Raw genomic sequence first — 26,871 nt, forward strand, 5'->3', positions numbered from 1 at the left:
GATTTCTCACTTTCTGTCTTTATGTCTCTCTCTGTCTGTCTGGCGAGCACACGCACCCTATAGCGAAAACCTCTCCAAAAGAAAAAAAAAAGTATCAAAGGGTAGAAATAGGAGTGGCACCAGTCTTTCCGACTGTAGTAATCCACTAATTGAAAATGTGCTCCCTGTTCCCAAGACCTTACATTTGCCAGCCTAGTGATTTCAGTTCCAGAGTGAGGACTTCTTTCACCCATAGAAACAATTCTATTGGACTGGATGTTAACACTGCTACCAGGCCATGAGGGGCTCCTCATGTCTTGGAATAAATAGGCAAACAAGGGAGTAACTGTGGGTGATTCATCCTAATTACCAAGGGAAATTGGACTACTTCTCCACAATGACATAAGGAAGGGTATGTCTGAAATATAGGAGATTCCTTAGGGTATATTTTAAAATGACCATACCTTGGGACCAGCAGTTAGCGTAATGGCTAGGTTGCTGAACTCCCATGTAGTCAACTGCAGTTTGAGTCCCAGACCCGGTGGCTTAAACTCACGCTGGGTGCGTTGTGTGCATGTCCAAGATCCTGAGAGGAGAATGGAGGAGAAAGGACTGTGGCATGGCCATCTCCCCTGGGGTGATTTCTCGCTTTCTGTCTCTTTGTCTCTCTCTGCCTGTCTGGCGATCGCATGCACCCTATAGCAAAAACCTCTCCAAAAAAAAAAAAAGAAAGATTATCATACCTTGTGATTAAACTCAATTTAAAACTACAATTACCCAATCCAGCCAAGACTACTAATGATTCAGACTCTTTAGCAATAAAGGTTTACATCGCCCCACTAGGTGTTAAGGAATATTGAAACAGCCCCTGTGCTCCTGCTTGGTTTCTGTAAGCAAACTGTGACCTCATTTTTTTTTTTCTTTCTTTCTTCTTTGCTAGGTTATAACCAATCACAGCAGCTAGGCTTCAGTCAGTTACAGGCAACCCACCTTTTAAACTGTGCTAATGCAGACAAACTTTGGAATGTCACCAACCTAAATTGTTTCCCTACCTCATTCCTTCACTTACGTTTTTGTCTGTCATGTTCCCATTCCTGTACCTGTCACTTTCCTTTTCTGGAACTTAAATACCATGTGGCCACGAGGAGTTGTCTAAAAGTCTGGGTACAATCGCCCGACTTAAATCATGTTAAGAATTTGCTCAATTTAATTGAGCAAATCTAGTAAATTGGCTTTTTTTCCCCCTTCTAACATAGGTAAAAAAACTAAGAGTGGGTAGTGAAAGATGGCAGATGTAAATACTAGATACGATCACTTCACTGGATGCAGAAAAGAGGAACATAACTTTCACGAGTATCTCTTTTATGAGTATGCTGTGCCCATGTCTGTATATGTGTGTATGCGTGTGAATAAGAAAGCACTTCAAGATGATCGTGAAAAAATGGAGTTAAAATATGAGTTCATTGATAGTGCAAAAAAGTTCTAAAATGTATGCAGTTTTTTCATAATACATATTTTCCATGAACTTTAAAAAAAAGAATTGTTTATGTAATTTTGTCACTGTTATTATTATTTCAACTTGGCCAGAATGACAGAGAGAGAGAGGGAAAGTGAGAAAGCAATCTGCCAGGTCCAGGACTCAAACCATGGTCAGCCATGTGGGAGTCCAGTGCCTTAACCACCATGCCACCTGCTGACCCCTTTCATAAACTTTTAGAAGACAATATATATAGCAGGGATCTTGGTTTTTTTTTCCTCTCTTATGCTCTTATTATATAACATAGGATGCTTTATATTTATGTCATAGTATTTAAGTATTGTTAACTTTACATCATAATACTTATGTTACCAGAGAACAAGGAGAAGAATGAACACCATCCAAGGACTTTGCAGCCTCTTCTGAGGAATGCAATGGTACATTTTTGGTTGCACATAGGGTAGTCAGTCATATCAGGTTAGTTGGAATTATGCTTTTGTTATTTCTCTCTATCTGGAGATTAAATATCATTTAAGGTGAGATGTGTGGATGCCAAGTTCACAAGGGATTTATAATAGTTTGAAGTGTTAACTTGACTTGGCCACATTACTGAGATAATTGGTCAAACACATCCTGTTGTGGCTACAAAGCTATTATTTACATGACATGAGAATTTAAATTAGAATTTGAATACAGCATATTCCCATCAGAAGTGTAGGTGGTCCTTGCAAATGCCTTGAAGGCCTACAAAAGACTGACCTCCCCCAAAGAAGAAGTAATTCTGAGATCAGAGGGCCTTTGACCTTGAACTGCAACATCAGTTCTTCCTTGGGTCTCCAACCTGCTGGCTTACCTTGTAGTTTTTGTTGTTTTTATTTGACTTTGCAGCCTCAAAAATTGCATGAACCATTTCCTTAAACAAAATTCTCTGTCTCTCCTTTTCTCTTATTGCTCTAGAAACTTTGATCTCACATTCAACAGCAGTATCATTCATACGTGAATGAAGCTTACCTGACACTTATGTTTTTTTCATGAGACCCATCACAGCCTTCTAAAACACAGGAACACTGGAAAGCGCTTTAGCACGACATTTGGGGGACCGTACTAAACAGTACAGTCACAAAAATAATCACAAAAGTGCAAAAAGCTTGGCACTAAATATTTAGTCAGTGAAAAGGACATTTAATAGTATAAAAGGAAAATTGGAAGAAGACAGAGTATCACTATACCCAACCCCTACTAGAAAAGAGCACATTGGGTGACTCACATTTTTCCCACTCTGCGCATGTCCACAGATATTTGTGAAAGTGCTACAAGTTTGGATTTGGGGATTACAAATAAATTTCAGTGAGTAAGTTAATTTTCAAATGGAAAAAATCCATAAATAATGAAGACAGACTGTAGGTACAGGTGTTGATTTTATCATTTTTAACTGAGCATTTCATTGTGCATATCATTTTATATTGCTATATTTCACAATGAAGAATTTTTGCATTAAAACATGTCAACAATAAAAATGTTGCAATGTGAAGGCTGATTTCATAGGAAAGTGGGGAGAAAGTATGTCCCATAAAGTATCTGCAAAAGTGGTAAGTGGTAAAATAGAAATCATACATGCAGGGACCAGAAGATGGTGCAGTGGTTACGTCACTGGACTCCCACATGCTTGCCCCTGGTTCAAGTCTGGACACAGTGACTTGAAACTCATGCCAGGCATGTGTACGTATGTGCCCCAAATCCTGACAACAGAATGGAGGAGAAGGGATTGCAGCATAGTCATCTCCCCTGGAGGGTGATTTTTCACTTTCTGTCACTCTGTCTTTCCTGCAAGCCACATGTCCTATAGCAAAAATCTCTCAAAGAAAAAAAAAAAAAATATATATATATACACACACACATGCAAGGACTGGCCACAGAAAAACCAGTTTGTATATTCCAATGGGAGGAAAGTAGGTAATAATGGGACAGTTGTTGATTGGTTTGCATATTTGCTTTAGGGAAGATGTCTAAATAAGGAAATAGGGGCGTTCAGAAAAGGTACAAGATAATGATATGAATATTGACAAGGCAAGGGTAAGTGCTCAGATACAAGATATAGACATCTTTATAGATACACACAGGCACAAGATAGGTAGATAATCCAGGCGTATTACTGTTCACGAACCTCTATGTCTAAAGAATATCTTGTATTGTAAGATAGTTGCCAACTAATATGTGTTTCTTGCTGGCCACTCTCAGTTTTTTCTTTGTTTTTGTTTTTGTTGTTTGCCAGAAAGCACACTCACTCATCAGAGAGAGACAGAGAGAGAGGGAGAATGCACCCCCTAATGGGGCATGGTCACACTATAATCCCTCTCCATGTCTCCATCCTATTGAGATCTTAGACATGCACACACATGTGCCCAGCTTGTTTTTCAAGCTGCCAGGGTCAGGACTTGAACTACGTGGCCAGCTATGTCAGATCCACACCAGGGGCCAACTGGTCTCTCTGTTTCCTAAACAGTGAACTTCTCACAATATTTCATAAAAATGCTAGTCTAGTGTTTTCATTTAGAGATTAAGAAAAATACCGTTAGAGTACATGCTTAGTATCCTAGAACCTTATTTCTAGTTTAGTATCTTACCTTTAATCCTAATCTTAATCTGCACTGTAGATACTAGACATCAGATATACATGCAAATAGTACCGGATAAAAATAATTAATATAAAACACATTTTTTTTTTCGCTATAAGGCATGTGTGCTCACCAGAAAAATAGAGAGAGACAGAGAGGCAGAAAATGAGAAATTACCCTCCAGAGGAACGACCATGCCTCCATCCCTTCTCCTCCATTCTCCTCTCAGGATCTTGGGCTTGCACACACATGCACCTGGCGTGAGTTTAAGCCACCATGTCTGGCACTCAAACCACATTTGACTACATGGGAGTTCAGCGACGTAGCCATTAAGCCATCTGCTGGTCCCAAAACTCATTCTTTATTTTTTTTGGAGAGGTTTTTGCCATAGGGCATGTGCGCTCCCCAGAGAGACACAGAGAGACAGAAAACGAGAAATCGCCCCCCGGGGGGATGGCCATGCCACAATCCCTTCTCCTCCGTTCTCCTCTTGGGATCTTTTTTTTTTTTGAAAAAATAAAGGGGGTGAAATTAAAAAAAAAAAAAAAAAAAAAGAAGAAGAAGGGACCAGCAGTTAGTGTAATGGTTGTGTCGCTGGACTCCCATGTAGTTGACCTCGGGTCGCGTCCTGGACCCGGTGGTTTAAAACTCACGCTAGGCATGTGTGCGTGCGTGCCCAAGATCCCGAGAGGAGAACTGAGGAGAAGGGATTGTGGCGTGGCCATCCCCCCCCGCCCCCAGGGCGATTTCTCGCTTTCTTTCTCTCTGTCTTTCTGGCAAGCGTACGAGCCCTGTAGCAAAAACCTCTTCAAAAAAAAAAATGCATATTTTATTTCAGTAGCCTATGACCATCAATCAAACAAAAGAAAGTTACATTTATGAAGAAAGACAATTCTAGAGTGGTTTACAGGAAGTGAAGAATGAGATGGCTCAACTAAAGCAATTTGGAATCATTATCTACAAAATGTCTAACTGCCCAACAAGTGTAAAAATCGAACATTTAGGCAGTTTTGCAAGGTTACCCTTCTTTCTTCAACTTTTGTTATTTTTCAAAATTATGTTTAAACATTACACAACTCAGTACTATAGCTAAAAATACCAGTCTATGAAAGTAGAGATTTACAATATATAGATCTAGAGTTCTATTTTGATACTTTTCTTTCTACAATTCAGTAGTTGTCATCTGAGAGTACTCTGTACAGTTGTGGTTTGAGTTTCCTCGACTTGACAAAAAAAGCTGTATGACCAGTGTCCGGGTCTAGCAAAATAGAAAAACGATTCATATGCAAAATCAGAATGTGATTCTTCATGATCATCCTCTTGAAATAGCTCCCCCTCAACTCTAATTTTCTTTTGAGAAATTGTAAATCTGTATTGATTCTAAGTTCTCATTTTTTTTTTTTTGGCTAAAATTCTACTTGTTTGTTTTGCAAGGCAAACTAACCAATCTCTGAAGATGACTTCGCTTATCTTTTCATATGAGAGAGCAAGGTCACCGATGGGAATTCTTTCTAAAAGTTCAACAACTTGTGTGATGTTTGCTCTTGATAGATACAAAGCACAGACACCATTCTGTTTAAGATTTGGGTATAAAACAGGCAAAGCAACTTGAGGAGTTAATGTATCCAAAGCTACTACATCAAATGTGCATGATTTTATGTCTTCAGCTGCTCCTGAAGTATCCTTATGAATAAAATCCACATTGTCTGGCCACTCATCTACATGACTGAGTTTCCATGAATTATGCCAGTGTTTCTATTTCTTCTTAGACAATTTATGGTGCTCTTTTTGTTTTTCGAAACTTACCACACTGTCTTTTTGATCTGACTGCTCTGGATGAAAACAAGCTCAAGGGACCAGCAGTTAGCATAATGGCTATGTCGCTGGACTCCCACGTAGTCGACCAACAGTTCAAGTCCCGGACCCAGTGGCTTAAACTCACGCCGGTCGTGTGTGTGTGTGTGCCCAAGATCCCGAGAGGACAATGGAGGAGAAGGGATTGTGACGTGGCCATGGCCCCTAGGGGGTGATTTCTCCCTTTCTGTCTTTCTGTCTCCCTCTGTCTCTCTGGTGAGCGCACATGCCCTATAGCAAAAACCTCTCCAAAAAAAAAAAAAAGAAAACAAGCTCAAAATAAGCCTGAGCCACCTTCCAAAACAGTATAACCTGGCTGGTTATCCATCATCAACAGTATCATATTCATATTCTGAGGGACTCCGCAGTATCTGGCTAGGAAACTTCCTCACAATCTTGCTGAATGAAACTGACCCTCAATAACTAAGTGTCCGGAGTCACTCAACGTAAATAAATTTTAAAATTGTGTTTCTCTACTCCCAGGCTTAGCTAAAATTGTCTCCTAGGCCTACAAGGGTTTCTCTCTGAAAGTTGAGCAAGAATAAATGCCGTGAAGCTCTGGATCTCGGTCGTGAACTGGTCCAGGGAAGTCAGCAAGGGACCCCCTGAGTCTTGGTGTCTGGGACCTGCCAAACTCTGACCCCCTCCTGAATCCTCACACTCTCAAGAAGGTGACTCTTCCTCTGGTGCTGGCAGTCTCAAGCTTTCCAGTGAGGAAAGCCACCTGGTCCCAAGGTCCGGGACCTAGAGAGAGAGAGAGAGAGACAGAGAGAGACAGAGAGAGAGATGACTCTGCCGCTGGGACTTTCTTTTGAGCCACCCTGCGTTCTTTCTCCATCTTGCACGTCTCTAGGGGAGGATTCTTAACATAAAGATGTGGCACCCTTCAAGGGCTCTCGCCCACAGTGGTGCAAGAAAGAACAGGTTCTGAGTTTGGGACACTTCCAGAGGTGCATCGTGTCCTGTACAGGTCCAAGACCCATTCATAGTTGGTGGCATTTAAATATTTTTGCTTGGATGACCTTAAAATGAAAATTCTCTCTAATTTTTACTTTGACATGGGAAATTTTACCATAATTTTGAAGAAAATATAATTTCAGTGTATTATACATATTTGACATTTATAAATAATGCTGCTATATCACACTTTTAACTGCATCAGTGGAATCCAAGTACCATGACAATTTAATAGCCTTTATCATATATTTTAAAAAGGGAACAGCATGCCTATAAAAGTCAGAAATTTTACATCCTTTCCATTCTGTTCTTAAATTTTTATTTCCACCTCATCTCCCCCAGAGATTGATCTTTATTCCCTTGTTCATATTTTCAACCTTATATAAATATTACTATCATACTTCTCAGCCAAACACTGTCGTTTGTTATTTAAGAATATTGTTTTTGTTCTTTAAGTCTACATGACTTAAAGTGTTAACATTTCTTCTGCTTTGACTTACCATTACAATTAGTAAGGTCATATTGGTTCAAAACAAATATTGGAGATGGGCCTCTTAAAATAGGTAAGCACTATTATTTCATGTGCTTATAGATGGGGTTCAGCACTATATTTTATTTTTTATAAACATAAACTGTGCGGAAACAAATTTATGTAAAGCAGTAGATAGGGATGAAAAAAGTTTGATTATAGAAATGTCACTCAATTATTTGATATTCCTTTGGCTTATTCAATAACGTAGCACAGAGGTCCATCACCGGTGACACTCCATTAGGTCTTCCTGCTTTTTGTTTTGTTTTCTTTAAGGTAGAGAATTCTCTTTTACCATTTAGAATTGTCGCTCTTATTTGGTGCCTTGGTTTTTTTGTTTTTGTTTTCTTTTCCTCATCTTGAAGCACTATGCCACATTTACTCTTTGGGACTTGCAGTGCTTTGCCAGGCAATCTGACATGGTCGGGGCTGCCAAGTTTGACGGTTGCAGTTCAGAACCTTCCCTGGGTATGGCAGTACACATGTGCCCATGATCCAGAGCTGGCTAAAGCTGGGGGTGGGTCAAGGCAAGAGAATCCTGTTGGGAATGTTTTCTCTCTGGCTCTGTGTCTCATTCTGTCTGTCTCTCTTACTTACAGAATAAATATACTTTAGAAAGATCGTAAGATGGTGTTCTAGTCTGTTCTGTTGCTCATACCATAAATACCTGAGTCTGGGTAATTTAAGAGAATAGAGGTTTATTTAGCTCACCGTTTTGGAGACTGGGAAACCCAAAGATCATGGTACCAGCATCTGATAATAAGGGTCTTTGGCTGCATCACAACAGGGTGAAGGCAGGTATGTGCAGAGAACAGAGCATGTCTGTGTCTCATTCTTTCTCCTTATAAACCCACCAGAATTCAGGCAGGGGGTTCTGGTAACCTTATCCAATCTTGATTCTCTCTCTCTCTTTCTCTTTCTTTAAGAGAGATTTTTGCTATAGGGCGTGTGTACTTGCTGGGGAGACAGAGAGAGGCAGAGAGACAGAAAGCAAGAAATCACCTGTGGGGACACGTTTAAGAGAGAGTCTGAGGTGTGGGGACATGCTCTGAGAAAACACCACCTGCTCTTTTGGGGTTTGGCAGAACCTTGTAACTTGTCTTTCCCTGACCTTGACTGCAGACAGAGCAAGGGTGGAAATTACTAGGGGCATTCCAACAGACACATCTGATGGACTTCAAGAAACATCTTGACCCCAATTAGTAAAATCCAATCCCTGCTCTGCATCTGAAAGGTTCTTTAGACTTCTCTGGGTGTGGTGGTACACTCCTTATGGACAAGTTCTTTAGCTCCTTCCCCACACCTAACAGCAAGTTCTCTGCATTAGAAAAGAAGATGAGATTTTCTCTTGATGGGATTATCACCAAGGGATATACCTGGCCCGGTATGACTAAACCCTTATAGATTTGTTACCTGCTTCTTATTGTCTGTAACCTGGCAACCAATCTATGAAGTGTCATGAAACATACATGTGTAATGTCTCCTTGTACGATAAATAAAGACGCCCAGTTCATCTGGGCGGCACTAGGCTCAGGCTGCCTGTGTCCATTTCTATTCTATTCCTTTGTCTCATTCTTTCCAATTTCCCGGTCCTGGCAAGATGGAGGGTTTTCTCTTTCTCATCCTCTCTCTTCCTCACCAGCAGCCCCCTCATCATGATTCAGCTAGACCCAAGCCCTGGGGCAGATGCCGACAATCACTCACCCCGGCAAAGGGATGTCCACATTGCAATCCCTTCTCCTCTGAGAATTTTGGGCATGCACTCACATGAGCCTGGTATGAGTTTTAAGCCTCCAGGTCTGGGACTTGAACCATGTGGGAGTTCAGTGCCTTAATCATCAAGCAATCTGCTGGTTCCCTGGATCACCTCTCAGAAATTCCATCTCTTAATCTCAAAGTCAGATTAAATTCCCAACTTCTTAATACCTTTGCAATGGCTCAACAAATTTTAGCACATGAATTTCTGAACAGTTAAACCACAGCAACAGTATCTAATAAATATGAAGTTATGGAAATATTCTATTTTTGAGTTTTACCTTTCTGTTGTTTCATTATTGATTATAATCCTGAAGTTTATATATTGGTATTGTGAAAGCAATGTTGGCCTGGCTCTGTAGTTTAGAGTTTAAAGGAATCAGATGCCACATGGCAGACCATGATTTTAGTCTCCGCCCCATGGCTAGAAAACCATGCCAGGTATATGTGCATGCATATCCCAAATCCTGATGGGAATGAGGAGTGGAGGTGAAAAGATTGTGTGATGACCATGTCTCATTGGGTGATACCTTCTCTCTTTCTGGCAAGCAAATATGTCCTCTAGGGGGAAAAAAAGAGAAAGCAATGTTGGAGCAGTCTGATGGTGTAGTCAGTAGCAAACTAAATTGCAGTGCGAGAAGTCACACGTCTAACTGTGGGTTCGAATCCCCAAGTCAGTCAGTCTGAAAATGTGCCGGGTGTATGTGGACTTGCTCAGGATCCTCAGAAGCTATTGTACTACGGAAAGGGGATTATAGAGTGATGAGATCATATTAAGGGTATCTCTCTCTCTCTCTCCTTTTCTCTCTCACGGGTGTACACAAGCTCTATATCATGAATAAAATAAAAAACAAAGCAATGCAATATCACAAAATGAAATTTAATATTTTTGTAAATTATTTCATACATATTTACACACATATATGTATGTTTGCATATACATTAAAATTGACAAATTGATACATGTACTGTTTATTGTTAATCTTTGTTCATGGAAGTATAATATTCTCTACTTCCTTAATTTATTTCTACTTTTGTGGTGTTAAAATGCCCATGGTTTTATGTTAAAATTAATATAAAATTGGAAGTTGTTATGTGTTACACACATAAACACAGTAATAAGTATAAATTATATATGGTGTAGTGATACTTTACCTTGGCAAAATATAAAATATAAATTCAGCAACCCTTTATTCGTATTCAATTTCTGTTTTGGTTTATTACTTCCAAAATTCAGAAAAACACTATACAGAATAAAATTCGTGGAGATCATTTAAGAGAAAAAGCCCCAAAGCACTATTCTCTAATGTTTGTTAGGGAGACAAGGAAAGTAGAACTTAGGAGAAAATCTGAATAAACTTTATGGCATCAGGGGCATTGGATTCTAATCACAGCTCCAATTACATATGTGAGCCCCAGAAATTAGGCTTTTAGCATAAATTGAAATCCCATTTAAATGTCTGTTTGAATATTCTCTTTCGTTATTAAAAATGTAAAGCTCTTATTTCAAGTCCCTTCTACTAGCCAAAAATATCATTCACAATGGTCTGAAATATTGTAACACACACACACACACACACACACACACATATTTGTGTAGTGAGAGAGAAATACAGAATGATATTTTAAATTGTCAGTAAAATATATTGTTAGAAACTTTATTAAAATACAATTGAAAACTACTCAGGCCTTAAAGTTGACAAAATATCATTGAGGGGAAGAATGCCAATTTGTTAGTATTTAGTCATTTATTTGTTTAGGAATCTTTGTTGTTGTCTGCCAAACTATACCAATATCATCTAACAGAACACTTACCGATCAGTCCATTATGGCAGGTGCCAATGCTTTTAGGAGGCACAAGACTTTTTTTTTCACCTTAAGAGTTTTATAATACATGGGGGATTGTGTGAGCAGGAACAGGAAGATGGAAATGGACATGGCAGGTTTTAAGGATGATAAATAGGACTATTTTGGTTGAAACTCAGAATTCCTCCAACAAGCCTTTACAGAATCCACCTTCTGAGCACTCTGAAAGTGATTTTTAAGAAGAGGCAAAAATCATTGATGGTTATGCTATGATCTCTATCTATTATTGTGCCATGGAACATATATTTAGTCAAGTACATTTTGCTCTGTAGATATTTGTTTTTTACCCCCCAGTAGATTCCAAGTATGGCTTTGTATTAGAACAAAATGCTTTCTCAGGATTTTTTTTTTTTTTTGGAGAGGTTTTTGCCTTAGTGCATGTGCGCTAGCCAGAGAGAGACAGACAGTGAGATGTAAAGTGAGAAATCATCCCGCAGGGGGTGATCGCCATGCCGCAATCCCCCTATTCTCCTCCTGGGATCTTGGGCATGCATACACATGCACCTGATGTGATTTCCATGCCACTCGGTCCAGGACTTGAACCACAGTCCACCCTCTGGGAGTCCAGAGACATTATCACTTCACCATCTGCTGGCCCCAACTCAGGTTCTTAAAATGTGATTCTGTTTTAACCTTCCTCAAGCAAAAAACAGAAAAATGATACTAAAGTATATATAAAATGAACTACGTGAATTCAGAAACAATGCAATGGTAGATAGAAATAGCTCTTATTTAAGGTTTTTAGATATAGCATTGCTTCTAATAATTGGAAATATGTTGAAAAGACTTAAGTCAAATATTTATAAAGGAGTTAATAATGTTAAACTTATTAAAAACAATGCAAAAATGTTACTGTTATTATTTTAAGTAAAACTAAACAAACAAAAAGAACCCTGCATTGCTTAATCTTATACATTTCTTTACCTTTAACTATTCTTTGGATATTCTTGCTGTGCCTGCATAAGAGGAACAATTGAATATTCAAGTTTAAAGTTCAGCTTTGGGTATAATTATAATGAAAGCCCTGATACTCACCCCTGATACTCACCCCTGAACAACACTCTAACTTTGAATGCAGTTGCCTCATCAGACTCATTTATTTCTATTCATCTGGTTCAAACTGTAACACTATAGTAAATGCATGACCTTACTGTCACCTAAGCATCTGGACACTGATTTTCATATGCCTTAGGCAAAACTACAATAATTTTCTTAAAAAAAAATCATACTTGATTACTTCTAACTATCAAAATTATCTTACATGGCTGTCAAGAGACAAAACTACAACAAATTTAGTTATGGATCTAATTGGCTTTTATTTATGATTCATGAATTCTGGCAGCCTTCATTCCAAAAAAATAGAATGAGATCTCCCACTGGGCAATAGAAGAATGGGAGTTTTATAAGGTGGGGACAAGGAAACAGATTTAGAAAAAAGGTTAACATTAGCTTATTTTAGGTCAATTTTTGGTGAGGGTTAAAGCAAAGGTGCTGCAGTGTGAATTTATTCTTGGAAAATTCATATGTTGAGCCATTGTAATGAGAGTAAGGAGCTAAAAAGTTAAACTGATTATGGTGTCGAAAGGTGGGGACTTTGGAAGAGATTAGTGATTGGATGGTTAGGACAGGGTCCTTATGATTGTGTTCTGGTGGGTTTATAAGGAGAGGGAATGAGATAGTCAGATCCACATAACACAGATCACTCTCTCTTTCTGCAGGTTCCTGCCAATATCTCAGCTTCTGCCACCCATTCTATCATGTATAATGCCAACACACACTTTCAGAGTTTCCAGTAGCCAAAACTGTAAGTCAAATAAATCTCTATTCTTTATAAATCATCCTATCTCAGATTATTTCTATAAGCAACACAATAGTGGACTGAGACAAGAGTGGATTCCCTTATTGAGGTAGACTGGGATCTCTTGTTTTCAGGAAAAAGCTGCCTTGTTCTAAGATCTATCTGCTTCCTCAGAGTTTTAGTATGACTAATTATTGATTATTTGATTACTGGCATTTAGTATGAGTGCCTCCATTTTGATTTGGTCTGATCCATTGGGGTCTAGTGCAAGAGTTTAGTTCAAACAATGGCCTCCCATAATTTTGAATTAGCAGGGCATATATGTGCTTTTAAAGAGAAAAAAATAATTGCATATGTTTCTTGATCTGTCACAAATATTTTCTTTGATTTCCTATAAGAGATTATTTGAGGATAGTAAATACATTGGGAAAGTTTCCATTCTTTTTTCAAGTTAAAGTAATAAGCTCTGATAGCCCGAAAGCAACTTTAAGAACAGGAGACCATTCTGATAGCCCGAAAGCAACTGTAAGAACAGGAGAAAATTGAAGGAAAAGAAGACATGAATGTAAAAAATCAAATCTACAGAGAAATGAAAAAAAATTTTTGTATATTAACAATTTCTGAGTATATGAAAAAGCTCAGAAAGGAAGAGGGAAATAATTCTTAGACATTAAAAAAACTGTGGCCTCAAAAGAAAATTTTAATAAATATTTTGGAAATTAAAAAAAAGAAAATTTCTCAGAAAGTAGAGCAAAAAAAAAAATAACAAGATGGGGGACAAAAGAGTGGGTTGATAAGGCATTTAGAATATTATTACAATAATTCAAACTGCTAATAATTACAACAGAAAGAAAACGGTTTCAACCTCCAGATTAGAAATGGCTATCAGAATATGCAATACGATATATGAAAAAGAAGCCATGTCAAGGCACGATGTCATGAAATTTACGAATTGTGGATAAAGAAATCTTAGAATCCTCAAACATTACATTTTTAAAGTCATTAGAAAAGGATTAGGTATGACACATATCAGATTTCTCAACAGCAAACATTTAGAGGTGGATGACAGAGTCACACCTACAACTTTCTGAGAGAAATGTTGTCAAGGTATAATTCTTTACCCAAAGCAAGTTATTAATTAAGTGCAAAAAAAGAATAAAGGCATTTTCAAGCGTGAAAAGTATCTCCCATAGATCCTTTCTTCAGAAACTGCTGAATAATGAACTACAGCAGAAAGACTAAATAAATAAATAAATACCAGAGACACAGAGAAAAAGAGAAAGAGAGAAAAAGAGATAACAAAAGAGGATGTACAACTTTCAGAAAGCCACAAATACTACACAGTGGTAAATTTCCAAAATACTTGGTCATCTGAAATAAAATATAGATAGACATCAAACAGAGACGATAAATCATGTTTAAACAACAATAACAGCAAAAATACTAAACAAATGAAAATGATCAAAGCAACTGTTAACCAAAGGGAAAACAAAATCTTGTTCAAGGAAAAGAATGTTAGCATCGGGAAATATATGGCTCAGTAGTTAAACACTCATTATTAATTTCTAAAAGAAAATGGTATATCACAATCTTGGGAGAATGAATGTGTTTGGGAGGAGATCCTTGAAAAAATACCTTCATCTAACAAAATGAGAAGTCAATAGATAGCATTGAAAACTGATAGACCAAGAAAGAATAGTATAGAGACATTTAGTTAAAAAGAAATGCCAAGGGAAATAGCTAAATGTGTTAAAGGGAGTTGACTACATGAAAAAGGAGCAAGCATTGAGCCTAGGTGATGTTGGATACTCTAATGTTTTTAGGTATAAGCTTTTTAGTAGTATTTGATATCTCGCACCAATACATATACTTATGTATTATTTTGATGAAAATACTAGTGAATAAATTAATTAGAAAATGACTTGACTGAACAATTGGGAAAAAAGTAGAAAAAAATACATATAGAAAAGACTCATCTTCTTTATTCACATATGACAATGAATGACACTTCTTAGAACCAAGCAGTCGTCTTTATAGTTAGTCTCCATCCCATGTGCTCCAATAATAAGCAGGTCTTTTGTCCTCAAGAAAGAAACCTATTTTTTTTTTTTCCTGCTTAAATAATGTCAGTAACATAAAAGTGGCCTTAGAGCTGGCCCTGTGACCTAGTGGTTGGAGGAGCCGGATTTCACATGGCCAATTGTGTGGCTTGAATCCTGGCTCTGGCAACATAAAAGATCCTTCAATGTACGTACATCCATGCTCCAAATCCCAATAGGATGTAAAAGTGGTAGAGAAGGAATTGCAGTGTGCTTTCTTCTTCTCCTTCTCTCTGTCTCTCTGGCAAGCGCACATGCTCTCTGGCAAATAAAATTTAAAGAAACAAAATGTGACCTTAAACTCACCTCTCTTCAAATAACTGACTTCCAGTGGGAGCTGTCTCACTGAGAGGAATATTTTTTTTTTTTTTTTAATGTCGAGTGGTTCTAGGAGGAAGGAAAACTGTCTTTCATTCACTCAAAGGAATAAATTAGACTTACCAATGTGCCACAATCTTCCTGAAGCCTTCTAAGATCCTTATCCTTCCCATAAACCACTGCTGTCACATCTTAGTCTCCCTATCCCAGTGAGTAAAATTAGAAAATGTTCTATTTTTCCTTACCCATGTTTTGATTGCCCTATATCTCTGCTCACCAATGTATGCTACAAGGAATGGAGAGGAGTATGGAGCTCACCCAGTGAGGTATATCGTGACTATCATATTTAAAATGATAAACTTCCACTCTATTTAATATCATTCTCACTGTCCCTCCATCCATCTTATTCTGCTCAAGTTTTTCCCATAGCACTTAGTAGCCTAATTATTTTCTTTATTGAAAATGTTTAGACAATGGAATGTGAGTTCTATGACAGCAAGGGGATTTTGTCTGTTTCTGTAGTTAATGTTTTCACAGTACCTAGAAACAAACAACAAAAAAAAACCAGGAGGTGTATAGGGAATGCTCAACAAATACTTTTGAGTAAGTGACATATTGTTTGTCTTTTTCTTCTCTGATACTATGGGGAACATTAATATGACAGAAGACAGAAAGTGTGCTTAGTGACCTTAGACAAGTTACTTAGCTTGTCAAGGCCTCTATTCATCTGTGAAGTCTAATTCATTCAAAACATGTTCATTATGTGCTTGGTCTATTGACAGGATATAAATCTAGGAGTATGAGACTAAGATAAGACTGCAGTCTCTGCCCTCAAGGGTCTCACAATCTGGTGAGGGAGGCAGATACATGCAGAAATTGCTACAATACAAAATAATAATAATAATCACAGTGTAAAGCAATATATGATGGCTCAGAAAAGACCATAGCAAGATTATTGTGATCAGGAGATAATTTGTAATTGTGTGGGCTCAGAAATGGAGGAATGGAGAAGGGGAAGAAAAAGAGAGATAAAGAAAAAAATTAACTTTGAGATTTATTTTTTTAAGAGAGATATTTTTCTATATGGCATGTGTGCTCAGTAAAAAGACAGAGACAGAGAGACAAAAAGTGGGAAATCATCCCACGGGGAGGATGGCCACACCACAATCCCTTCTCTTTTCTCCTCTTGAGGTCTTGGGGATGTATGCACATGTACTCAGCCTGCGTTTTAAGTTGCCAGGTCCAGGACTTGAACTGCGGTCGACTATGTGGGAGTCCAGCAATGTAACCAATATGCCATCTGCTGGTCCTGAAATTTATTTTTTTATAACCAACAGAGTGTGTTATACTTATTATAAAAACTCCCAAAAGATATCCCTGGGTTAGGAAGAATAATGGTCCCTCCAAAGATGTCTAAGAACTACTTGCCAGCCATTGTAAATATGTATGCTACATGGAAAAAAGAAATTAAAATCAAGAATAGAGTTAAGGGGACCAGCAGATGGCACAATGGTTACATCACTGGACTCCCACACAGTCGACCGTGGTTCTAGTCCTGGACCCAATAGCATAAAACTCAAACCAGGTGCATGTGCATACATACCCAAAATTCTGAGAGAAGAATGGAGGAGAATGGGTTGTGGTGTGGTCATCTGCCTGGGGGGTTATTTTTCACTTTCTGTCTCTGTGCCTCTCTCTATCTCTTCAGCGAGCACACATGCCCTGTTGGAAAAATCTCTCTTAAAAAAAAAAAAAAAAAAAGGAGGGACCAGCACTTAGCGTCATGGCTATGTCGCTGGACTCCCACGTAGTCGATCGCAGTTTGTGTCCCAGACCCGGTGGCTTAAACTCACACGGGGCGCATGTGCATGCGTGCCCAAGATCCCAAGAGGAGAATGGAGGAGAAGGGATTGTGGCGTGGCCACAATCTTTCTGTCTCTCTGTCTCTCTCTGTCTGTCTGGCAAGTGCACGCACCCTATAGCAAAAACCTCTCAAAAAGAGAGAGAGAGAGAGAGAGAGAGAGAGAGGATGGAGTTAAAGGTGCTAATAAATTGGCCTCAAAATATGGAGATTAGAGATTATCTGAGTGAGCACAATGAAATTGCAAATGTCCTTCAAATTGAAAGAGGAAAGCAGAGGAAGAGATCACACGGGTACAATGTGAAGGGAAAAAAAAGAAAGAAAGGAGAAACTTGATTTGCTCTTTCTGGTTTTGAAGATGGAGGAAAGGAGCCATGGGTCAAGGAATGTGGATGGCCTCTAGAAGCTGGAAAAGGCAAGAAAATGTATCTTCCTTGAAAACTTCCAGAAAAGAGCACACCTTAATTTTAGCCCAGCAAAACTCACTTTGTACTTTCAATTTCCAGTACTACCATTAGCATTTTTTGTTGTTTAAAACCACTAAGTGTGTATTAATTTGTTTCAGTAGCAATTAAGCATTCATACAATTCCTGGGCCAGCTCTATAGTGCAGTGGTTAAGCACTGTGCATAGGGAACTGAATCCCACATGGCTAACTGTGGCTTGAATCCCTGCCCCAGTGGTTTGAAAATATACATTGGACATGTATGTATGCCCCAGATCCTGAAGAAAAGGAGAAATGGAGGAAGAAGAATTGTAACATGACCATATCCCTTTGGGAGGGTGCACACTCTCTGTCTGATGGATGCATGCACCCTTTAACGATTAAAAATAACGTAAACAATTTTCAAAAACCTAATGCAATTCTTATTTTTATATTCAAAAGAAAAACAAGATAGACCCTCAAAAGATATGCAAACTGTAGTCAGCAGGTTGCTTGGTGTTTAAGGCTCTGAATCCCACATAACGGACTACATGGTTTGAGTCCTGGACCTGGTGACCTGAAAAACACTGGGCACATGTGTGTGCATGCCAAAATCCCAAGAAGAGAATGCATGCAAAGGGATTGCAGTGTGGCTATCCCCCAGGAGGTGATTTTTCACTTTTTTTCTCTGTTTTGGTCCCAGTGAAAAATTTCTTAAAAAAATTTTTAAAAATTTAAAAAAAGATACAGAAGCAATATTTGAGACTCTGGTATTTTGGTGGTACAAGACATTCCATGAGCAATTAGAAGACTGTACTCCTTTTCTCACAAGAAGACTGTACTCCTTTGCTCACATGTAATTCTACAATATTTATTCACACCTTTCTGTCAACAGAATGACATTCTAGATCTTTCCCACTGCTGATATATTTGACAAAGCCAAAATTAATATGCTTTTAACTTGTAGAAATAACAAAGTGTATCCACATTCTGTTTGTGTGGTATTACAGAGAAATGGATTTTCTGAAGAATCAAAACCAATCACTTTTGATGTGGGAGTGTGCATCTTTGTTTATTTTTAATTTTGAAGTTTTCAGGGAAAAGTTCTATAAAACATTTTGCACTTTTTATATTTTTTAAAGCAGAACAATCTGTATACAGCACATTTTTTTGAATAAATAGGAGTCATTATAAGAGGTCTTCAAGAAGTTCATAGAAAATGCATATTATGAAAATCTGTGGATTGGTTTGAAAGTCTTTTTGCACTGCAATAGAATTGTACTTTAATTCTATTTTTCTCTGATTTTTTGAAATCTCCTCTTAGTATGAGCACAGATTATATGCTGTGCTAAAATATTCTCCTGTTGTCATTTTCAGACCCTGTTGAAAAACCAAGGTAATTTGTAACTATTTTTCTTATTAATAGGCTATTCTGAACACGTTTTCTAACAATCACTTCATCAGTAGAAGGTAGAACAGGCTGTTTGAGAAACAAGAACAAGAGCAGTAAGATCATATAAGAGGCTGTAGCAGTAAATTGAACATGCAGGAATTACTACATGAACAAAGTTAGTGACCGTGAGAATGCAAAGTGAATGACTAATATAAGAGATATCAAGAGGAAGAATTGAAAAGGAAGGACTTTTAGCTTCATTGAAAGTAACAGAAAATGGGACCAGCAGTAGGAGTAATGGCTATGTTGCTGGACTCCCACGTAGTCGACTGCAGTTCAAGTCCCAGACTGTGTGTCTTAAACTCAGGCTGGGTGCATGTGTTTGTGTGCCCAAGATCCCAAGAAGAGAATGGAGGAGAAGGGATTGAGACGTGACCATCCCTCCTGAGGGGCAATTTCTTGCTTTCTGTCTCTCTGTCTCTCTCTGTCTTTCTGGAGAGAGCACAAGCCCTATAGCAAAAATCTCTCCAAAAAAAAGAGAAAATAACAGAAAATGAAGGATCAAAATAACTCCTATACTATTCACAAGAGATAGAATAAACTGAAGTGTCCATTAACAAAAGAACGGACCAGAAAAGTGGTACTTATGTACAATGGAATGTTATTTAGCAATTAAAAAGAATGAAAATGTTATTTGAGGAAGTATGGACAAGCCTGGAGGGCATGAAATAAGTCAGGCACAGAAAGACAAATATGAGGGTCTTCAAAACACTTATGGAAAAAGTATATGATGAAAAAACTATGTGTGAATTTAAAAATTTAAAATTAAAAATTTTTTTGAAGAGATTTTTGCTATAGGGTGTGTGTGCTCACTAGAGAGACAGAGAGACAGAAAGTGAAAAATCACCCCCCAAGAGGGATGACCTGCAATTCCTTCTCCATTCTGACATAATGGTTACTTCACTGGACTGCCACATAGTCAATCATGATTCAAGTCATCCAGTCTCTTCTCAGTATTTTGGGCACATACGCACACACACTTGGTGTGAGTTTCAATCCACCGGCTCCGAGACTCGAACCCTTGTTGGCCACATGCGAGTTCAGAGTGTTAATCACTATGCACCTGCTGGCCCTAAACTCATTCTTTAATTCCTCTTTTCTGCAAACTTTTTCAAGTTCTCTCATACTGCAAGGTCTCGCTCATATGTGGAAATTGAAAAGAACTATCTCATAGAAGTAGACAATTGAAAAATGACTACTTAAAACTGGTAGGAAGAAGGAGAAGAAGGAGATAGAAAAATATTGGTCAATGAAAAGAAAATTAGAGATAAATTAGAGGAATGATTTGTGTTATTATAAAATATCATAAGGTGGGGCCCAGCAGACGGCATGGTGATTAAGGTCCTGGATTCCCACATGGTTGACTGTGTGATTCAAATCCTGGATCTGGCAGCTTGAAAAATCATGCCTGACACATGTGCACATGTGCCCATAATCTTGAGAGGAGATTGGAGGAAACGCGTTTGCAACATTGCCACACACATTCTGCCCCCCGGGGGGCAGGGTATTTGTTTTCTCACTTTCCCTCTCTTTCTTTCTGTCTCTCCAGTTAGTACACACATCCGAGGGCAACACATACACATACACACACACACACACACACACACACGCACGCACATACAGTAGGGTGAATTTAATTAACAATTCACTATTTGCCTCAGAGTAATCAAAAAAGATTTTGAATGTTCTCAACACAAAGTAAAGAAAAATGGTTGAGACAATGGCTATACTAATTCCTGCGACTGAATTGTTGCTCATTGTATTTTGTACTGAAAACTCACATTGTATCCCACAATCATGCACAATTACTATATGCCAGAAAACAAGAGTAACTCTAGAATTCCTGCTTAGATGCCATTGTGGACAGTGGTAACGCATTACGTATATCAGGGAATATAAAACGAAGAGCAAATTTGTATGAAAAGATGAAGGTTTCATAAAGTGATATCCTGGATTCGAGATGCCAGAGGGTAAACCAAATGGTGGTACATCACAGACACACCAGATGATACTAGCACATGTAGTGGGTGCAGTGGGTGCCTTAGAAAATAATCCTGAGACATTGGATTATTTGAACATGCTCTTCTAAAAAGCTCATCTCTTTTCTTTCATGAGCACGCATGCATGTGAGAGAGAGAAACTTAAACCCTCGACAGAGTCTTGTCACCCCATGATTTTTTTCTCCTAGTCCTCTAGCTAGTCAAGACCTTGGGTGTGCATGTGTCAGCACGTTTCCAGTTATCTCAGGATCAGAACCTGCAGTTGACCATGTTGGCTTCTAGCAGTGCAGATCTATCTGCTACTGCCTACGCCATTGAGGAGGGCCAGAAGTTGGATATTTGGAGCTGGAAATAAGGAACAATGGAAATTTACATCCAGGAGTCATTGTTACATTTTCAATGATAAATAAAGGTATGGGTTGTCAAAAAAGTCATGATGTATTTTTCTATGTTTTTCTATGCAAAAATGTGTCATGACTTTTCTGACAACCCAATAGATTAGTTGATATGTTATGAAAAGAAGGCCATGTATGAAATTGTGTAGAACAGAATCATGTAATATGTGGGTTAAGAGGAGAGTAAGAGGATTAAAAATTGTGAACAGTTCGAGATTTTATTCAACTTAATAAGTGAGCAAGTTAATCACAGTTTCATGGATGCTCTCCGAAGACTTGAGAGTCCTGGGTCAGTGCCACAGAACTTTATTACTCATGACAATAGCTATAGTCAGAGCTTCAGCAGTGACATCAGCTACTAACTGCAGTTCTACAGAGCCATGTGAAACATGTCAGATGACACTAGCACATGTAGTGGGTGCATTACAAAATAATCCTGAGTTTAGGGGACCTAAATTTGTATTATGGCCTGTAAACATGTCTGTCTTGTGCTTCCAAATGTGTAAGCATGTCTCTATGTAACTTCCAATATTATAAGAAAGAAGTCTGCCCTTTGCTCTAGAGGGACAAAATAATATCTTACAAGGTTCACACCACACAAACATCCTTTGAAAGAACAGAACAAAGACGTAGATCATAAGAGAGGCAGAAACATGAGACACCTATAGAGAATCATCTCCTAACAAAGAGAGATACTATTGATCAGCTGCAGGGGCACAGTGGTGATGCCACACTCCACAATGCTGAGACCATATGGGAAGGTCCTTGGTTCCTGTCCCAAGATCTCCCTATGTACACATGGCACATATATGTACGCCCATTGTCCTGACTAGCTGAGTCTCAGGGTTGAATTATGGTGTCAAGACCCTGTTGGGTCTTGCTTCCTCTTACTCTCTCTCACTCTTGGAAGAAATAAATAAATTTTAAAAAGTAAAAGAGAGACACTATCAAGAAAAGAAATAATTAGGGAACCAGCAGTTAGCATAACGACTATGTCGCTGGACTCCCATGTAGGCGACCACGTTTGCATCCCGGACCCGGTGGCTTAAAACTCACGCTGGGCACGTGTGCGTGCGTGCCCAAGATCTCGAGAGGAGAACGGAGGAGAAGGGATTGTGGCATGATCATCCCCCCGGGGGGTGATTTCTCACTTTCTGTCTCTCTGTCTCTCTCTGTCTGTCTGGCGAGCACACGCGTCCTATAGCGAAAACCTCTCCCAAAAAAAAGAAAGAAAAGAAATAATTATAAAGATTAAAAAAACAGGAAAGAGAGCTAATGTGGAAGATGAAGAAGAAAATATTTTATGAAGAGTATTTTTGTTTGTTTGTTTTTTAGAGTTTTTTTTTTTTTTTTTTTCATAGTGCATGTGCACTTGCTGGTGAGAGAGAGAGAGAGAGACAGTCAGAGGAAAAGTGAGAAATCACCCCTCAGGGGGTATGGCCACAGCCACATCCCTTCTCCTCCATTCTCCTCCCAAGATCTTAGGCATGCACATACACACACATCCAGCATGATTTTCAAGCCGCTGGATCTGGGACTCGAACTGTGGTCGACCATGTGGGAGTCCAATAATGTAACTGTTACACCATCAGCTGGCCCCTATTGTCTCTGTTTTGATAATCTGTTTTTCCAGGAATTATTTAATATTATGTCAAATTTGACATTTATTTCTAAAAATCCTTCATTATACATTTAAAATATTTTTTACAATATTAATAAAATATGTAGCAATAACTCTTTTTAGCCCTTCCATTTTTAAGTTTACATTTTACATAGTCTCTATCAGTCTTGCTAAATGCTATGAAGCCTGTGGGTCTTTCAAAGAATCTGTTTTTGGCTTTGTTAATTATTTCCACTGTAGTTTTTTGAAAAATGTAATTGAAACTATTATACTTCTCCCTTTTTGGCAGGCAATTTTTTTTTATTCACTTTTTAAAAAATATTTTTGCCATAGGGCTCATGCACTTGCCAGACAGAGATAAAGAAAGAGAGACAGAGAGAGAGAGAGAGAGAAAGTGAGAAATCACCCTCAGGGGACATGGTCACGCCGCAATACCCTCTCCTCCACTCTCCTTTCTTGATTTTGGGCACGCAAGCACACAAATGTGTCTGGTGTATCACTCAAACTGCTGAGCCCGGATGCAAACTGTGTATGTTCATATTTGTTGAATTCCACAAATTTTAATATGTTCCATGTTCATTAACCTTGTGATCAAAATATTTTCTAATTTTCATTATAATTTTTTTTTTGGCTGATGAATTTTTTTGAAGTATATTGCTTTATTTTGAAATATCTGGTCTTTTTTCCATTATATTATTAGTTTTGGGTTTGATTCAATTGTGGCCAGAGAATATATAGTCTGAATGATTTTAATACTTAGAAGTTCATTTGGATGTGTTTCTTGATGTGATCAGTTTGGGTAAAAGTTCCATATGCATTTAAAAACCATGGTTATTTACAAGTTGTTACCAATGTCCTAAATATATAAACTGGGTCAGTTTTTTTCAGTTTTGTTGATCAAATCTTCTGGGAACTTAGTGTTTCTTTTTCTTCTTGTTGTAACAGGTGGAATGTGATGTATAAATTCTCCCACTATGATGATGGATTTATCTATTTTTCACTTCTATTCTATAAAATATGGTTTTATACTTCGAAATTTCATTATTTTATGCACAAAAATTATAGCTGTTATTTGTCCCAGTGTATTGATCCTCCGGATTGAAGAGTAAATTTTAAGATAATAGCAATATAGGCAAGCAGGCGGAGCAATTGGAACTCTAATATACTGAGAGTGGAGATGTAAATTTGTATAATCACCTTGGAAGACAATTTAGTAATATCTGCTAAATTTAAATGTACACATTACCAATGACCATTCTATTCCATCTCTATGATACATTTAACAGATTATTTAACCAAAATACATGTAAAATATTATTCATTGGAACACTAGTCATATAGCCTCAACCACACACATCCCAAATAGCTAGCTCTAGAATGTATAAGTGAATTGTGATATGTTTATTTCATGGAATACTCTCCAGTGAAGAAAATGAATAAAATAAGAATTACGTGTAAAAGACCTAAGTTAATCTAACAAACAATATTGACAGAAAGAAACCAGATACAAAATAATACATATATATGTTTCCATTGATGTATAGCTGGAAAAAAAAAAAAAGCTAAACCTATACTATGATATTATTTATTTATTTATTTAATTTATTTCTTTGAGAGGTTTTTGCTATAGAGTGCATGCACTCGCCAGACAGACAGAGAGAGACAGAGAGACAGAAAGCAAGAAATCACCCCCCAGGGGGGATGGCCATGCCGCAATCCCTTCTCCCACATGCTCCTCTTGGGATCTTAGGCATGCACACACACGCGCCCGGCATGAGTTTTTTAAGCCACCGGGTCCAGGACTCGAACCGTGGTCAACTACATGGGAGTCCAGTGACATAGCCATTATGCTAACTGCTGGTCCCAATATTATTTACTTATTTTATTACCAAAGATGTGTGTGCTCACTGCAGAAAGAGAGAGAAAAAAACACTCCTCAATAGGGTGCATGGCCATGTTACAACCCTTCTTCCTCCATTTCTCCATCCTGTCAAGATTTGGGAGACACACACAACCATGCTAAGCATGTCCCCCAAGCTACCAGAGTCAAGACTCAAACCACTGTTGGCCATGTAGTATCCAGCTCCCCACGGACTGGGCCAACCGCTGTGCTACCAGTCAGGCTCAGTATATCATAATTTTAGAAGTAAGGATACTGTCTACTTTTGTAGAAGAAAGACAATATTTTGATTGAGAAGTAATCGGAGAGTATTTTAGATGCTCCTAAGATCTCATTTTGTTTTTAACCTGTGCGATAGTTACATGTTCGTATTCTCTTGTGATAATTCATTGATGGGATATTTTACCAAAGCTTATTTCTTCCATTCGTGAGAACGACCATGAGAGAGACAGAGAACAAGCACCCACAACAGGGGTGCTAACAATGTGCTCTATCTCCAGCCTCGTTCAGCCTCAGATCACAGGCACGCGTGTGCCCAGTTGCACTCGGGAAGGTCTCCAGATGCAAACCTGGAACCTTTGCATGTGACACAGCCTTGTAGCGCTTCATTTTACCTTTGTACCACCATCCTGCTCCCCGATGCGATATTTGTATGTACCTTTCTTGGTGTATGCTATAGTTTAATAAGTTGCAAACAATTTTTTTTTTTAAGAATGCCACCTATACTTTCAATGCTATGTATTTCTTTTTAATAACACCAATTTGATTTTTGTCTTCTTTTTTCCATCTATGAGATCTATTCTCTTGCTAAAAGCTGTCAAGAATTTCCGGTTGCCATTAAAACAAAGATGAACATATTTAACTTGACCTTTAAATCCCTGTATAATCTTTTTCCTGTGTACCACTTCGGCTTCATTTCACATCATCTTCAGTCTTTATTCTAGGCCCCCTGAGAGCAGAGATTGGGCCTGTTGTTCACCATTGGATAACCATAATTCCCAGCATACAGTAGTGCTGTAAATAAAGATTTACTGATGAAATAAATGAACCAAAGAGCTGACATACATAAAATATCTACTCAATTGTCTGGAAAGTCATGACTTCTGGGCATTTTTACATAGAAACATAAGTCACGACGTGCCTGACAACCGATAAATAATGAATCATTAAGTATTTCTAGTTTCTTCTTGCTTTCAGAGGAAGGGAAATTGAATAGAAAGAAGAAACATAGTTCAAAATTTATATAAACAATGAGGCCAGACTGGTGCAGTGGTAAAAACCCGATGCTCTACAAAGCTGACCCATATGATTAGGTTCTGGGTACGAGACTGGAGACTTCTCTGGGTATGCAGGGCATGCATGTGCCTGTGATCTAAGGCTAGGTGAGGCTAGGTGGGATGAGATATCAAGATTCTATTGGGGGGTGCTCTCCTTCTGTCTCTGCCACTCTTGCTCATGGAAGCATTAGTCTTTTAAAAATTGCAATTTTAAGAAGCTAAACAAGAAAAAAAAAATCCCAGGATAAATATTAAAACATCATCTGGTCTATAGTCTATAGTCAGGCAGTTTACACCTAAATCATGTCATATAAATACAGCAAGTCATTGGTATGTAAAGATTAAAGAAACAAGGCAGGGAGAGGGGTGAAGTTGGACAGTGGTACAGCCGTAATGCAAAGCTCTAAGAGACCGACCTACATGGGAACATGGTGGATTCACATCTAGAGACCTTCCCGAATATTCTGGGCACGCGTATGTCCATGATCTAGGTCTATCTGAAGCTGAGGGTGAATTACGGCATCAAGACCCTTTAGAGGGACCAGTAGGTGGTGTGGTGGTTAAGGCTCTGGACACTCTCATATGGCTGACGATGGTTCGAGTCCCAGACCTGGTGGCTTGCTTCCTCACTTTCCCTCTTTTTCTCTCTTTCTCTGTGTCTCTCTCTGGTCAAATTAAAAAATAAGTGAATGGA

General features: G+C 38.3%; 1 pseudogene; it reads right to left on the reverse strand.

The window, feature by feature from the left end:
* Positions 1-5,240: 5,240 nt before the first annotated feature.
* LOC102489388 (tRNA (adenine(58)-N(1))-methyltransferase, mitochondrial pseudogene) lies at positions 5,241-25,509 on the reverse strand (annotated as a pseudogene).
* Between the last annotated feature and the right edge of the window lie 1,362 nt (positions 25,510-26,871).

Source organism: Tupaia chinensis, unplaced genomic scaffold, assembly GCF_000334495.1.
Source record: "Tupaia chinensis unplaced genomic scaffold, TupChi_1.0 Scaffold000005_2, whole genome shotgun sequence".
Classification (NCBI taxonomy): domain Eukaryota; kingdom Metazoa; phylum Chordata; class Mammalia; order Scandentia; family Tupaiidae; genus Tupaia; species Tupaia belangeri.